We start from the raw sequence: 13,819 nt of genomic DNA, 5'->3' as shown, positions 1-13,819 counted from the left end.
TTGTTGTATGAGGAGTTTTCAAGCCATTCATGAGTGGAGAAGCATTATATACACAAACCTATGAAATATGTTTGTCCAAATTAATACAGTTTAGATTTCATTATCCACTGACTTTTTGAAGTTTCCTTATACACTAGCAGCTTTACTTTGAAGACAAGTCTAGCAACTAGGGCAATTAACGTTCAGTCAATATCTGGGCCATGCCAGAGGGCATTTTCCTCCTGCTAGAACACCGGAAAGGAATCAATCTTAAATCCAGAGGAAATTTCTCACATTAGAGAAACTTGCAAAGTCATTTTAGTTTTTCCCAAATGCATCTGCAAAAGAATGTGAGTGGGAATGGCGCCAATGATAAAGAGATGCTGGTACCTGTAATGAACTGTTTGTTCTTGAGGTCAGGTTGGGGCTAATACTTTTGTTTGAGGTCAGTCCCAGGTTAATACTATTCTTTGTGAAATGGGAGTGATCATTTCATGATGGCTCTCCAGGTTGTGAGGATTAAACAATATAAAGCACTTATTAAGTTGTCGAGACGTTCGCAATGGCTGTTCAGAAGATACCATCAATAGTTCCAGCTGGTGGTTTTCTTCGCCACTTTTTTCTTCTTTAACTTTCTCTTTTAACTTGATGGCAATAATAGAATCTATTTTGGAAAAAAATAAGGAAAAAATACAAATATAGACCTAGCTTGTATTCCTTTGTCGTGGGATAAGCTTTTCTTTGGAAAGTACATAGGACAAAGGAAACCTGGTTGTGTTATGAGAAGTTTCTTATGGATGACTGATTATCTAAGGTAATAAGCCAAAGAACTAGGGCAAGGCATATTACTATTTTCCTTCTTTACTAAGTTCATGGCTTGTTTCAATTTATTTATTTTATCTATTTAAAGGCAGAGTTACAGAAACAGAAAGAGAGAGAGAGAGAGAGAGGGAGAGAGAGAGAGAGAGATCTACTATGTCACTGCTCAAATGGCCACAATGGCTAGGTCTCAGACAGGCCTAACCCAGGGCAAGCCAGGAGCCATGAGCCCCCTCCTCCGAGTCTCCCATGAATGATAGCAGGGCCTCAAGCACTAGGGACATGTTCTAATGCCTTCTCAGGAGCATCGAATGGAGTTGGATCGGATGTGGAGCAGCTGGGAGGCAAATCAGTACCCGGATGAGATGCTGCTGCCTCAGACAATGGTCTTATCTGCCATGCTACTATAATTATTAGGATTAATCTGAGCAGGAGTACTCTGCTCCCCAGAGAGCAGATACCCTGACTTGCTGAAAAAGGAGATTAGAATGACCCTTTTAGTGATTGCAGTTTAGCGACTCTATCCTTCCACCCTCTGAAGCTGCCTGGATACTAACAGAAATACCAATTCCTTATATGTGCCAAGTACATGATGCTTTTTGGAGGCTTAATGTAAGACTTGATCTATCTGTGTCTACAGATAGGTGATAGATGGATGACAGACAGATGACAGTTTCATGGTTGAAGAAATTTCAGTCTGCTTTTGGCACTGGTGGTTTTGTACATAAAGCTCTTGTTGTTCATGCTTCATGAAGTTCATAACATCCTATGTGACTAGTAATAGCCTCCCTCTGTCCCCTGATCAACTCAACAAGTAACAAATAATCATGAGCAAAAATCATAATCCAGATGTCAAGATAGATGTATTTCTAGGAGATGCTTTCTCCATTTTTCAGAAGAACACACATTTCTCCACAGTCCAAAGTACCATTGTAACTATCCAATTTCACCTTTGGGATGGAGCACGCCTTAGATATAGGTTATAAATTCCACTTAGAATTATTTATATTCAAACCCAAAACACTCCAAATAACTGCATTAATAGTCCCTATCGTTTGTCACAGGATAGGATCTATGGCTGAACAGGGATTTACGTATGATTTTCAGAGCTGGATCAATTAGCATGTCACAGACCATCAATATTACTGAATATCAGATTTAAATTATACAGTCCTTTTAGGACAAACTAATTTCATTCAAATCCACTAAATTTGAAATTGTATGGTAATTTGATTCTAGGTTTAAAAACAGCAAGGGAAGAGGAAGAGGTGTCTATTTAAGGTTATAAGTTAATTCTACAAGCAAACAAATTGCAAATAAATTATACAAATGTAAGAAGAATAAATCCAAAAATATAGAATTTTTACTCTGGAAGGATCATAATACAAACGTGATCATGCATGAGTCATGTTAATTTCACATATGAAAACTGCCACTAAGGTAAGCTACATAACATTTCAAGGTCAAAGATTAGTAAGTGGCTGGATATTTGGAAGGGGACACCAATATAAACTATGATGGCCAAAAGAGGGGAGAAAACTCACGCACTATCGTGGCAAGTGTTGAAACCTGGAAGTCCAGCCAAGATGGAGCACCAACAGGTTTTAGACAGCAGCAGAGCACAAATCACTCCAGATCACAGTGTCCAAAGAAGAGAGTGCATCTACAACCTGAAGAGTAGACATATCAGTTGCCAAGGCTGAGAGGCAATGGAAAAATTAGCCATCAGCAAGAATATTTATGTCTAAATAAAGAAATGAATGATTAAAGTAGAAATTATTAAGCAGAGGCACCTATCTTCAACATATTCTCTCTTTTTTCTTCTATTTTAGTTTCAAATAACTTGTACTCACATTGAGAGTTTCATGTAACTTCCCACCATTGAACTCTCATTTGTTGGCCTGTCTACCCCAAGAACCTATACAGCACATCACCTGTCACAGACTGATCAGACATGGGTAGTTTCAAGGATTACACTGGGTTCTGTTCTCCGGTTACCGATACCTGATCTGGTTCAAATGAGTGGGTTTGGGACTATGCTGCCAAATCCAATACATGCACAAATCAAAGTTTCTGCCTTGGAATCCCTATGATTCATTCATCTGTAGCTCTCTTTCTTTAAATGCATCACCTTAGGCAATATTACAGGCCAGCCATGATGCCATACTCCATTAGCTTGGGTATCATGGTAATTACAATCATATGTGAAACGTCTCTCACAGCATATGACAACTGTAACTCAATAAGGGCTGGGCATTGGCAATTTGGTTTCTCATTTTAAAGATAATCTGATTTTTAAAAACATTTCCTTTCTCTGCTTCAAACTTCAAAAAGCAAGTGGGCACTATTGAGACTGTTGAGACAGTTCTACAACAATCAAATTTGGGGCTTTCGTAATACCTTATATTCATGGAGAATAAAGGAAAAAAGTGACTCCCTGGCCATCTAAGGCTTATAAAACTGGGTTGTGTTGTTCCAAGACAGTGAAATATAGGCACTCCACTAATTCGATGGGGCTACATTCTGATCAACTTGTCGTAGATTGAAAATATTAGGAGTCAACAATGCCCGTAGTAGTCTTGAGGTGCTGAACATCACAGCTCAGTGGAAGTGCCTTGCAGAGAAATCAGTTGTTTCTTTTATGACAACGTGGTTGACAGGGAGTATGGCATTTCTCATTATGCCCAACATCATGAGAGAGTTTCATACTAAGTACTACTGACCTGTACCCAACATCAAGGACTGGGCCACATTGAAACTGGGAACCAGAAATTCAAACTAGGTCTTCTACATGGGTGGCAAGGACTTAACTCTTACCACCCACGTAGAACTGGTATATATATATATATATATATATATATATATATATATATATATATAATATATGCATGCGCAACTGGTGATATATGAATGTTCTGAGCTTCAAGCTAATTTCTTTGAAGTGCCTTTTATTGAAACAGATGCATGATATGATGGTTTTAGAAACAGAAGACATCACATTCTAATAGCTCGTGGCAAAATGCCTTCTGATCAGTATGTACAGATGAGAATAGTATGCGTGATGGGTGTCTGGGATGCTAAGCTGTTTGATATGCTGTAACTTTGAACCCTGTTGCTGCTATTTCCCAGGAAATAAGACCTCTTCGTTCCCATCACTACACTCGCAAGCAAAGCAACATGATAAAAATCTCTTCATTTTAAACCTGACCCCTTGTCATTTTATTCCAAATGTATGTATAGTTTTGTTCACCTAGGATGAACTTAACCAGTTGGCAGCATCTCCTACACTGTGCTGGGTTTTCCAAAGACGAAATGTCCTGCTTTCTTGCCTTTTCAGAATACCACACAGGAAGGAAAGCAAGCAATTCAACTTCTAAACTGGCTATTCAGGGCCTTTGCTAAGTTCTGGCAGAATTTCATGTTGTTTTCATTACGATTCATCTCACTGATTTTCTAATTAGATGAACTGGTCTTTTCATTGAGGCCATAAGGGAGTGAAGCTGGGTTGCCCAAGTCATTGAATGTTGTTACCTCACCCACGTTTTGCTATATTTTGGGGGAGTCCTATATATTCTTTTCTTGTATTCTGTTTTCTGAAATTTGGTTCTAGAAGCTGCTGAAACAATGTATGTCTTTTGATTTTGATAGACAAAAAAATGCTTTAGCATTAGAACACAGAATTTTATAATAATTTAATGTTTAATGTGATTTGAAGGTACATACACTTAGTATCTTATTCAGCTAACCTATATTGTGCCTTTATCTGAAACACTAGCATCGAATAAGTGTTTGGGCACATGTATGTATGTGTGTGGTGGGGGCAGAGAGAGTGTTACATTTTCTGAATTCTACAGATTATGATTTTTTGATCTTTTATTTCCCAAACATATCTAAGAAAATAATTCATCCCATCTTAGAGTGCCTGGGATCTTGGCACTGCTTCCACCACAGTCTAAATTAATGTGTGCCGTGGAAAGTAGCAGGTGACAGCTCAAGTACTTGAGCCCCTGACATTCATGCAGGAGATCTCTAAAGAGTTCTTAACTCCTAATTTCACCTTTGTCTGGCTTGCCTATTGTAGAAAGAACTAACATATGCAAAGTATTTCTTTCTCGCTCCCTCCATCCCTCTCTCCCTCTTCTCCTCCCCTCCCCATCTCTCTCTCTCTTTATTCCTCCTCTGTATACCTTTTAAATAAATACAAATAAACAAAAAAAGCACAAAACAAAAAAGAAGTCATTAATGCAAAATCAACTTTCTGGAATAAATTGAATATTGAGGATTGTCTATATAAATCTGAAAATTTTAATTTAGTCCTTGTTTCTACTATCTATAAATTGAGGTCAACTGTTTGAAATATGTCACTTCCTAAATTACAGTTACATGATGTTGAAAGAACTGGACATTACAAATATAGACTGTCAAATTGTTGGAAACACAAGTAGAATTATAGATGAAATTTTTATTTCCAAATAAGACCAAAATATTCCAAAATCAAATGCAATGTATCTGAACCTTTGGAATATTATAATTTTTCATTATACGATCTACATTTTATATAGTGCATTAATCATATCCTGTATAGATAACAATAGGAATAAGTGATGTACATAATATGTCTGAATATTCCATTTTGAAAACTAATGATTGCCGAGAATATTTGCAGGTGAACCATAACAAACGACTTTTAAGTTGTAAGACTGTGTATGTAATCATGGTTTTTGTGGTCTTACAGATGATGTTTATATGAACTCAATCCAACCACCAGTGTTAAATCCTTTTGCCGTGGTATGAATGTAAAATCTTCTGTAGATTCATTCATCACTTGCACATGTATTTATTGAACAAGTTTTATGGACTAGACAAATTGCTGAGCATTAATGATATAATAGAAAAGAACACCAAATATGTGTCCTTATTTGTATAGTTTCATTTCGTGACAATGACTAAGAACAAAATTGAGTTGCAGAGATAATAGAGGACATATAGCACTTTTATTCTATACATTAGAGAACTAAGCCCCAAAGAAATAACGTGTGGTCACGGATCACACCTCTGGATAGTTATCAGTCCAGAAATAGAAACTGATTTCTCAACGGACTCTCTGATGCTGCTGCCTCTGAACTTGAGAGCTTTTAATCAGTCCATGCTATTGAGGAACTTTCTTCTCATTAAGAACTGAAAAACCTTCAGAGTAATTCCTCCCACATAATCAGGTAACGGAAACTCAGAATTATCACTGACTCCTTATGCTTCTCCTATGGCTTATCAGTTGCTAAATAGCACGGCCATTTCATTCCGCTTGTTTCTGCACAATTCTCCCTTGGCCCTCTGACTTCAATTCTTTCTACCTCACTCTCATTGGTGCAATGTGTGGGCCAGGTGGACATTACAGAAAAAGTCTACTTGAGTTGAAACAATGTCTTCATTCACAACTATGGGATTCAATGAGTTGCAGGAGACATTATCTTAGATAAACACTTTTACTTGAAGTGATATCAATTTACACAAGTACCTTTCATTTATCTTTTCTGAAAACCACTTGCTTTAGGAAAATACAATTTCATCACTTTAAAAATCATTCACTGAAATGTGTTGTGTGGCCCTGAAATGGAATGATTCTGAAGAAACAACTTCAAGTTGATCTTCTGTTTCCTTTTTACTTTGCATCTTACGTACATCCTGGAGGGCTTGGAGCTCTGTAGTAATTAACCTGGAAAGAAAGAAGAGAATGAGGAGAGGTGGAAGGGGGGGTGGGAAGTACAGGAGGAGAGTCAAGCAGGCAAAAGACGGTTGAAGAGAGACTTACTGTAGGAATCTTAGTTGCAGTTCCTGTCATAATAGGAGACTTTTGATTTGTGGCTGGTGGGCTGGCTGTGTGAACTTAATCTTCCACCTGCATCAGCAGAGATACCGCGTTTCAGTTATATTCCCTTTGGAGTGTCAAAAGTTCTCAAGTTCTCCCTCCTACAAAATCAAACATAAGCTAGGTCAGGTTTCTCATCATCACAGGAAAAAAAGAACACTTGATTCTCATAGACAAAACAAGAAGATATACAGAGTCACTGGAAATGTCTAGTTTTTGAAAAGTACCTGATGTGGAAAAAAAATTGAAAAGGACAGGCATGGAAAATTCCTTTGCTGGCTTCCTGTTCTCCTTCCGGCTGAAGTACGGTTAGTTACCAGCTGTCAAAAGAAATCTCCCATTTGATTCTTAGTTATGGGGGAAAGGAAAGTTTCGGGAAAAAAAAACATGTTTTAGAGGTTACTTGGGCTGCAAGGACCTTCATTTTAATATTCCATTCCTGAATGTTGAAAGAGGCATACATTGGGAAGAGAAGGATCAAACCCACCTACAGAAAGTAAAGAATTAAGGAAGTGGCACAGGTAAACCAATTTCTCTCAAGTGCTTCTTAATGAAATAATCAATGTGGTAATGAAGTCAGAGATTTGAGGCTTGAAACATCTGAAAATCTCCTCCTGGATAAACAAAGAAGATTCTGTAAAAGCAAACCAGTGTTTAAATTCAAGGGTGTCTTTTGAAATCACATTGGCTGCCCTGTGGAAGCTTCATTTTGCACAAAAAGTGTTCTCGTTGTAGAGATGGATACTTTTTTTCAATTGGTAGCCACTTGTCACAGAGGTATACAGTTTACCTTTTTTTTGAGCTGGTTATAACTTGATAGTTTTTAAAGCTCTTTCAGGCATAGTTCCAGTTAATCACAATAACATAGTCTAAATCATTTCAGTAAACGAGGGTGTGATTGGAGAGTACTGCAGAACAAATAGAACAGCTATAAAAGATTTCCTGGCACCTCCCGGGTCTCCGAATTTCCATGGTTAGAAATACAATCTTCTATATTGAATCAAGAGCTCCTTGCAAAGATTTGAAAACCAACATTCAAAATCGCACTTGAAATTAAATCTCAATTTTGATCTAAAACAGTAGGGGGTAAAACTGGACGTAATTTTGCTGATGGAAATCGAGGCTGCTGCTTAATTGTCCTTGTTTTCCTTGCAGTTTTACTCAAGCATCTACAAGAAACATATAGGGTATGGCTTTGAAAAGTTAATGAAAAGTGGAATTAAAAATAAATTTAACTTACATTTTTGAAATCCAAGCACATTAAATATAATCTATAGAAGAGTTTTTTAATGATAGATTTCCAATCCCTTTACAGTTAAGCAAAATTATGCAGTTTGAGATAGTAATATGGGTCAATGCATCAGACTCCTGCTTAATACAATTTCAACAATTTCAACTTCAGTGAGTGTTGAAGTGTACGATAGGTTGTCTTATGACAGCATAGAGCTGGATAGTTCATTGAGAAAGAAAATGTGAGTTTTTCCCCTTTTTCCTCTTTTGCCTCTTATACACGTGATGTTTTGAGAACATAGAACCCTTCAAGTGGAAATGAGCCATGCTTTAAAGGAGCCATGACAAGAGAAGCTAAAGCAAGCACAGCCTTCTAACCATGACATCCAGTGGGATATTCAGGCAGGGAGAGGTCCTTGGGTTACAGAAGAGGAGAAAGATGGACGAAGAATGACTGGAAACCTCATTAAGAAAGCAAAAGCAAACCAAGGAAGAGGATGGATGAGTACAAGAATAACATTCTCCAAATATGGGATGTTGCTTAATTGAGAAAAGCGGGCATTTATTCCTTAATGCCATTCATTTCTAGATACCTATTCTAAAGATTTATTTATTTTTATTGGAAAGTCAGATTTTACAGAGAGAAGGATCATCCATCTGCTGGTTCATTCCACAAGTGGGAGCAGTGGCTAGAACTGAGCAGTTCTGATGCCAGGAGCCAGGAGCTTCTTCTGGGTCTCTCACACGGGTACACAGTCCCAAGGCTTTGGGCCATCCTTCACTGCTTTCCCAGGCCACAAGCAGGTTGTTGGAAGGGATGTGGAGCAGCCCGGACACAGATCAGCTCCTATTTGGGATCCCAGGCATGCAAGGCAAGGACTTTAGCCACTAGGCTACTGCTCTGGGTCCCATTTTTAGATACTTTATTAAATTAAAAAATGTGACTCAGTGAATCCCTACTGATTGGTACTTGAATAAAAAGTGTAACAAAGAACTATAACACATAGGCTGGAAGGAATAGTGTCCTTAAAAAGCTTTAAACGTTTTTATATTTTAAAATAAAACTACTAATTGGTTCTTATAGTTGGCAAGGAAGAATCTGGTAAAAGAAATTTTCAAAAAAAGACAGGATTTTAAATGATAGATGTATGCTTCACTTTGATTTGAATTTCATTAATGAGAAATGGAAGGATTACCATAGCAAATAGTCAGCTACATGGTTTAGCTAGATCAGAGGTTGACATTTTCTTATAGAGGACAAACACTGAATATTTTAGACTTTGAGAGTTCTGTAGCATTAAATATTCATTAACAGTGTTAATATTTAAATTTATTATAATCTACACAATTAATTATGTATTAATTAACAACTAATAATTATTTATGATTGGCTTTTAGAATTAATGTAGTGTTAAGTATAATATTGATATATTGACCATTTATAACAAATGTGTTTATATGTATTAATATTGGCATATTTATATCCATTAGAACTATATAAATGATTGTTCACGGCTGTGTTCCAATGCATGTTAAGTATGGACACTGAAGTTTGAATTTCATATGATTTCCACGTCAGCCAATATTGTATTAAAAATTCTGTCTCACATTCAAAAACATGGCAACACTCTTAGTCACCATCAAACTGAGTCAGTGTGCCGATGCTAAGCCAGAGTGCGGAAGGCCTGCGTCATCGGTAGCCCTTCAGTGTAACAGAAACTCTTTGGCCACTGGACAACAAAGAAGCACAGATCTGTGAAAGCGTGCATGGGTGATCATTTACCCATTTTCCATTTCAGTCGTGCCTTCTTTCATTCCTTTGCTACTTTACAAAGCTTAAAACAAACATGCTCTTTCAGTGTGCCTCAGTTTCCCTTTCTGTTTCAGTGAGGATGACAGTGTATAAGTGTTAAACATGGAACAAAAAAGCTTATCCAGATACCACTTTTTATTTGGCTCTAGACAGTGTTTTCCTACCTCAATGTGAATTTGGGTGTATCTGATAGTCTCGGAATTTATTTCCAACCAATGAACGAAGCCGTTCTACGGCTGTCTGACTCGGTTGAAGCTGGGAAGCCATCCGATTTCACCGTCTCACCTCCAGTCCAGCTCTTCCCTGTTATCTTGCATTATGCTAAGTTTAGCTGTTTCATCGTCTTAGGTAAATCAAAATGCTCAGGCAAACAGAGCCACTGTCCCTAACATCCTTCTGGTCTCCATGTGCGCTTTCAGATGTCGTTCGATGTAGAACACTAATCAACAGAGTGAAGCTTTCAAACAAGCCGTGCAAGTGATGGCACACACCAGGCAAGCCAGACTGCTATGGGCAACTCAGGGCGAAAGGTGTTCTAACTGCTATGGAAATGATGCAATTTATCTACTCTTACAAAAAAAATTCCAAAAAATACAATGTTCATGTCTGTCCAGTGGTTATTTGGCATTCACAGGCGATGGATCTTGTGGAGGGGCTAGAATCCTCTTCTATAGGTATTGTTTAGCAAGTTGCAAAGCACGTGTTCCCATCGGAATGTGAAAATTTGGCTGACTGCAGTTTGGAATACTGATCGTTTCTGAGGGGGTGGATGCTGCCCCTATTACTGTTTTTAAAACCCTCATTGTACACATGAAGAAACTGGGGTGCAGAATCATTGAACAGCTTCCTCAGTGACAAGCTAGGAAGGAATAGCAATAACATCAAAGTTCATTTGAAAAATGCAAAAATGGAACAACCCCAGGGTTGCAAACATAGATATGGAAGGTTAGCCAAGCCAGCTGTGATCTACTGGGTCCCTGGTAGCTGCTGCTTTTTAGAGGAAAAGCAAATGCTGGTTGGTTGTCAGAATAATATTTGCATTGTACTCTCCTGAATTCTGAACTCATGCATGTTCTGAAGAGCTGGAGGTTATAATTTCTTTTTAAATTTTCCTTGTGGCTACCTTTCTCATTTTCTGAAACTCTCTCCTAACTATAGCATTTTAAATTCACTTCTTTGCTTATCACTCAGCATTCTGCCCTCTGGGTAGGTCACTTGACCATGTGACTACCTCAACATAGGGATTTCATGTACTAGGACTTACTGTTAGGCAGAGTAATTTTGGTCCACTTGATCACATTAAACGACTGTGGACACTACTACGTCTATAGAACTGTGCTGTATAGAACAAATAATCAGTCATGTCGAGTAAGACAGTGCATGAATTCAGCTCTTTCTAGTCCTAACTCAAATTACATTGGCTGGCAGGTCAAACACTCACCTGCTAAAATGTGTACAGAAAGTTCTGGTGGGAAGCATTATGTTGCACCACTCAGATTGACATGAGCACTTCCATAGGTTAGCTCCAGTCACTGTGCTTGTAAATATTTGTGTCACTTATTGGCACTGTTGCACATAGTTCTGGTCCAGCAAACTTTCCTCTTAGATATCTCTAAGTTTGCACTTAGGGTATACTTGAATGACCTTCACCCTGTTCCTTCCAGAGGCACAGAGGCAGTGAGGTAATGCTGTTTCAGCTGACTGGCTATTGCCTGCTTTATAAGATGCCAGGGCCACCTGTGTAGCTTCCCCAGGGTGAAGCTGCAGGAACAAACCAGTGTCAATGGTTAACTCAGGCTCCTGGTCCCCCAGGCTTTTCTTTCCTTTATTATTAACTACACAGCATTCTTACCATTACCCAGTTGAGAGCACCCAGCTGACAGATCTGCTTTGGGAAACATACATAAAGGTAAGCATTATTTCATTTTTCTATTACATAAAGATCTTCAGCCTAGGATTCCTCCTGATGATCTCTTGAAGGTACAGTAATACTCTGTGTTAGAGATGCAGATATATAGGCCAAATTAAACACAGTCAAGTTCATTTATTTTCCTATTCAGGAGTTTTAAGCAGGAGTCACAAAGTGTTGTATCATAGTATTTAAGTTATTTTAGAGTTTTGAGTGAAGTCAGAGAAGCAGCTCTTACATCATTTGCATATGTTTCAGCATCTGCAAAGTGGCTTCATCATACTCATACCACATGATGTATCTTGCAATTTTTTTCAAAATCAGATTGATGGATCTGTGTGCATGTGTTTATAAATATGTGACTGTCAACACTGAAGAATGTGACAGCTCAATAAAATCTACAAGAATAGAGTAATGCTTCATTAGAATGCCTCACAATACTGTGAAGGACAAGAAAGCATCCATGTTTCTAGACTTTAACAAAAATTGGAAGCCAAAGATTTCCCCCTTTTGTGTACACTATGATCCTTATAAAGATTTTCTTTCTTTCTTCTTCCTTTCTTCCTTTCTTTCTCTCTCTTTCTTTATTCTTTTCTCTTTCTCTTTCTTTCTTTTTCTTTTTCTTTCTTTCCTTTGTTGGGTAAAGACTTAGAATTTTGTCTGTCTGCTCTCTGGATGATATGAATTCACCTACATATACAATTGACCTATTTCCATTTTTGATGGATTTGGAAGAAAACAAGAAATTTTCTGTAAACCTGATGAATGTTGATCATGTTATTTTATTCGTATAGGGTTGCATGGACTGAAAGAACTTTGGGAAAAAGAGGACTGCAATAGCTCTGCTGAATATTACCTAACAGCTGGCAAAGAGCCAGATCCTTAAGAATAAAAGAATCCATTGATATATCTTTGCTACTTTACTATGGGAAATGTAGAGTGTTGCTCTTTATGTCAGATATTAACCAATAAAACAGCGTGAAGTAGTTAAGCCGCAGTTGTTTTATAGAATGCACTCAAGGAATTTCTGAAATCAGGCCAAAAAGGAGTTTAAAAGTGAACAATGTCTGGAGTTCAGTTTAAATCACGACAGAGTAAGGGCCAAGAAAGGCAAAGCGAGAACTTGAGTAGTGGAGAGATATGATCTTAGGTTTATTTTAGAACAAATCACGATAAATCCAATCAAAACAAAACTATGACAACAGTTGAAAGTGTAAGAAACAATTGGAGTGGGAGGGACACTTGATATCTTATTTTAATGCATTTTTTTCTGAATAAGTATTTTTACTTGAGAGAAAATCATTTTCAAGGACATTGAAAAAACCTTTCTCCTATTATGTAAGTTAGTGGAGAATACAAGAATTAGATGTGATTCAGTTGAAAATTAAGTATTCTTTAGAGGAAAAAAATACACAACATTTAGATGAAAATAAATATTCAATCCCAAATGACCTGTGTATTTTCTTTATTGTGTGTAAATCTTAATCCTTGAATATACTATTCAGTTTTTGTCTTACATTAGACTTATGCTCCAGCATTTTGTACTACTTCTTGCCAGTGGAGAAGGTCAGTGTTTCAAGCATCACATGGACTATAAATATTTACATAGTAGGGGAGAAAACAGGCCTTGAACTGCTTAAAATGCCATATTCACTGCCTCCTCACCTCAAATTTGTAAAGGAGCTGCTAGCACATTGATTTTATACATGAGGCTTAGATTTTCCACTGTCTGGCTGTGCAGTCTTGGAAAAACATATAACTTCTCCAAGATGCAAATTTATTCTTGTCTGAATTCACAACTGGCTGTGCTTCCCACTGTCCCACTCTACCCCACATTTTCTAGCGCATGGACAGAGATCAGAGGAAGAGCTACACACAGATTCCTCGGAGCTCATCCAGCATGGATGGACCTGGGAAAACGGAAGGGCAGCAACAGTCTTCTTGTGAAACTCTGGGTGACATTCTTCTTAGGTATTAGATGCAACAAACAGGCTGGGTGCCTGTCATGTCTGGAGCTTGCACCTCTCCAAAGCAGCCAAGGTCACAGGTTTCAAGACCCCATCACGACTGCTTACACACTGCATTGATGACTGGCACATTGATGCAGTGATAGCTTTCATAACGGTGAAAGTTTCATGTTTTTGTGATTATGTTTTTTAATCATGAGAATGAAATGTTTCTTTTTTTCTTCTAGAGAGCAAGG

The 13,819-nt window shown here is 37.8% G+C and overlaps 1 protein-coding gene across 1 annotated transcript in view; it reads left to right on the top strand.

The window, feature by feature from the left end:
• Nucleotides 1-11,481: 11,481 nt before the first annotated feature.
• KCNJ16 (potassium inwardly rectifying channel subfamily J member 16) overlaps nt 11,482-13,819 on the top strand; it is a 46,083-nt gene continuing 43,745 nt past the window's right edge. The window contains exon 1 of the mRNA XM_058675944.1: nt 11,482-11,616. The gene's annotated coding sequence lies outside the window, so the exon portion shown is untranslated. The remainder of the gene's footprint in view (nt 11,617-13,819) is intronic.

The sequence above is a fragment of the Ochotona princeps genome, chromosome 17 (assembly GCF_030435755.1).
Source record: "Ochotona princeps isolate mOchPri1 chromosome 17, mOchPri1.hap1, whole genome shotgun sequence".
NCBI lineage: Eukaryota > Metazoa > Chordata > Mammalia > Lagomorpha > Ochotonidae > Ochotona > Ochotona princeps.
This window is presented reverse-complemented; position numbering and strand designations above follow the sequence as displayed.